Here is a 3,699-nt window from a genome sequence, read left to right as displayed (position 1 = left end):
CTTGACTTAGGTGATTTTGGCTAGATAGTGAATATAAAACAATTTTAATCTCTCTCTCTTTCTCTCTCTCTCTCTCTCTCTCTCTCTCTCTCTCTCGCTCTTGCTCTCGCTCTATCTCTTCCTCGATTCATGTGATTATGGCTAGAAGGATATGTATATATGACAATGAATATTTAGCTTAACTGTTCAGTGCCTTTCCTCTCTATCTGTGTCTTGATACTCTCTCTCTCTCTCTCATATATTTCTCTTGATCTACTTGATTGGTGGTAGCAGTTCAGTGAATGTGCAACAATGGATGCTTCTTTTGTTTGATCGATGATAATTAATGTGACACACTTGTTATTACGGTTGTTTTACCTGTTTTAGTATAAAGCGTAAATGGATAACATGTTGATGTATTGCCTTGATGTTGTTTTCAATACTATTGTTTGATATTCTAAAGATATTTGCTAGATTTGCCACGATGGCCACCATGCTCTCCACCGAGAAGCGAAAGATCATCCTGCGAGCCATTCGCACAGAGGCAGTTATCATAGTGTCACAATGTTCAGAAGAAGCTGTCAGAAAGACTAATGAGTCAGATATCCTCATGAGAGACCTCGTCGTGCAGATCTGGGAAAATGCACAGCGTCGTCTCAGATGCGAAGGCAACGCTAAACTATGTGTGAAAGACGAAAGTTAGTCGACTTTGACTACCAGCACAGGATACGCACTATCTTGGGGAGTATGCGTTCGGCATACGAGGATCTCAGAGATGCCGCACCACCTTCTGCCGACTTACGCCGTCTACAACTGTGGGACGCAACATGGAACGAGCAGAAGGTGAAGAGCAAACATATGAGAGTTCTTTCTGCAGACACACTTCCCAAAAGAGTGCGCATCGCCCAAGATATAGCCGCTGCACCGTCCGGACAACCGGATGTGACAGGGACAGGCGCAATCATGTGTATCATTTTCAAAACGAGCGATGTACACACCTTATCGGCATTCCGCACGAGGCCTTGATCGAGGGGCAAACAATAGGGTCAGGAGCTTTTGGCACAGTGAAGGAGTATAAGGTCCAAGGCATCTCATTTCTTCCAGAGCACGTTACTTTTTGCGGAAAGCTTTACAAGGGAGAAGGCAGCTCAAGATTTGAGAGCTTTCAGGGGCAGAGCAGGGCATGCAGGTTCTACACCCGTCCATCGTGCGATGCATAGCCTTCACCAAGGAATCGCCGTGGATCACTATTTTTTCGTTATATAACGGACACGCTCTTGAAGGTTTCTTTCAGATACAGTGAGTTTACCAAAGCGATGTACCGCTTGGATCAGGATTGGAAAAAGCCCCGCCTGCTGACATACAATTAAGCCAGATGCAGCTCGCTCAGATAAAGGAGGTGGCTTTGAATATGCCTCACATTATGCATGCCCTTGGTGGATGGCCTAGCAGTCGCACACATGGCTAGCATCATTCACACTGACCTACATCCCTTCAATGTTGTGCTAGATTTTACAAAGGATTTAAAAGCACGCATTGGTATCATTGACTAGGGTCTTCTACTGAGAGCGCCCAAAAAGCGAGTATCGCTCAATTTTGTATTCGAAGCCAGTAAAAATCCAAAAAAGGTGACAGAGGCTCAAGCTTATGCCGACAGGGAGCGGAACAAGCGACCATGGATAGCTCCAGAGATTTTTGATCCTCTCTTGGAAGATGCACTCCTGCGAGCGATGTTTTCGCCTTGGGATATTTATTAGAGGTGTTATATGACTTTTGGAGGAAAGTGCAGGAGTTGTGGATGGGCGGCAGTACTCACGACACAAAGCCACCATATATAAAGTCAAAAATTGGATGTGCTTGCCTAATCGTGATGAGAGAAAATCTCTCTTGCAAGTAGCAGAATTTTTTAGATCACTTAAGACTGAACCAGCAAGGGCGCAACGTCCGCACTGGGGTGGAGCTTTCTGTATCATTTAATCCTATTATGTAATTGAACATGGTGTCCGCCTGGTGGAGCTTTCTGTATCATTTAATCCTATTATGTAATTGAACATGGTGTCTGCCTTACTTTGAAGAATGACCAATGTTTTCTAGTGTGTGCAATGTTTTGAAGTATTTTTATGTTAAGTGGATACTTTTCGAGTCTTTGCATTTCATCTTTCATCCCGTGGTGTTTAAAATTAAGTTTTTGAGGATAATGATGAATTTGTCGTACGTTTTATTTTATAGTTCATTAAAAGCCTAAAGTCATCTTTATTTGTCCTCTATTCGTGCAGACATGGGAGACGCACAAGCGAACGAGGACCACGAGCTGGCTAAGAAGTCATACCAGCGCATGAAATCACTTGCACATGGATTGACTGCTCGTAAAGCGACTAGAACGTCGTGCTGGTTGTCAAAATGGGTAAACCCTTCTTATGCCCAATGGAAAGACATCAACAAACAAATAACCACAGATATGATTAAACAGATATGGCCATGCTCAGATGGCAAGATCAAGAAGGGAAGGTGGAAGGTGTCGCGGTGCAATCAAGACGACATCAGAAATAATGCCGAATGAATATTCTTAGAAGTGTACGGTCGTCCTCTCCACAATGCAGACGCTCCACTGTATTTTGCCAAGATGCTGTATGCCCAGTTTGTCCTGCAAAACGCCTGTGGGACTTTGCTTCTAGAGAGGTCACTGTCAACACCCACAATTTGCGCGAAGAGACAGTGACCTTGATAAGAGAGGAGCTTGCTCTCATGGTGGAAGGGGCTGGGCTAGAGCTGAACGCGGTCAAAGACAACCTAGGGGCAAAGCTCGCAAGAAGCAGTGAGATTGTCGGGTTGTTGCAAGATCAGGGTGTCCAGTTTTATCCAGTTTCTGCTAGACTGGGACAATGCTTGGAGAGTAAATTTTGGGGGGCAAGGTACTTAAAATGAGATGAAGCAAATAATAGAAAATATGCTTGCCCTTAAATTAACCCAATATAACTTAAATTAATATAAATTAGTCTAATTAATCAAAATTAATTAAAATATGATGAAATGATAAACAAATGATCTTTCCATACTTAGAGTGATCCAATTTATTTTTCCATAGATGCACCATTACAAGTACACTATTCCCTATAGGTTTTAGATGATTCACATCAAAAATGTAATTTTACTAATTAGATTATTAATATTTGCAGGCCTTCTGATAGTCTGGAAGAATTTTGAAAAAGAGATCATTAAAAATCCAACCATTGGATTTGTAATTTTTACTAACCACCACATTCTACTAATGTCTCAGTATCTACCCACTCTTTTGATCTACAAGATTGAGGATTTTAAGTGGTAGCTATTGTGGGTACAAAAAGTGGCGTATATTATAACACTTTAAAGACCTTGAAATATTTAAAGAAAATAGACAAATATCTTAAAATTTTCTCAAAAAATCAAGTTAAGCTCCATATTATGTGAAGACCTAAGGTACAAAGTGGGAATCTCATATGAGTTTATATGTAAAAGATATTAGCATTTTATGGAATGAGCTCAAATTTGGGACAGGGTGTATACATTGACTTTGTACCTAAGAAAATGAGGACTTTTGACTATCTAATGCTTAATCAAATTATGCAACTATATTTTCAACTTTGAATATGATGTTCCAACAAAAGAACTTGAAACGAAATTCCTTCATTTACTAGGAGAGATTAGCCACTAAAGGTAAACAAATGCCTGTTTTTTTACTGT

The 3,699-nt window shown here is 40.9% G+C and overlaps 1 pseudogene; it reads left to right on the top strand.

Moving 5' to 3' along the window:
* The first annotated feature begins 472 nt into the window (after positions 1–472).
* On the top strand, positions 473–1,736 carry LOC147607851 (uncharacterized; annotated as a pseudogene).
* The last annotated feature ends 1,963 nt before the right edge of the window (positions 1,737–3,699 follow it).

Source organism: Cibotium barometz, chromosome 54 (genome assembly GCF_041138505.1).
Source record: "Cibotium barometz isolate CiBa-2024 chromosome 54, ASM4113850v1, whole genome shotgun sequence".
In the NCBI taxonomy this organism is placed as follows: domain Eukaryota; kingdom Viridiplantae; phylum Streptophyta; class Polypodiopsida; order Cyatheales; family Cibotiaceae; genus Cibotium; species Cibotium barometz.
Note: the sequence above shows the minus strand (reverse complement) of the source record. Positions and strands in the feature narration are given on the sequence as shown.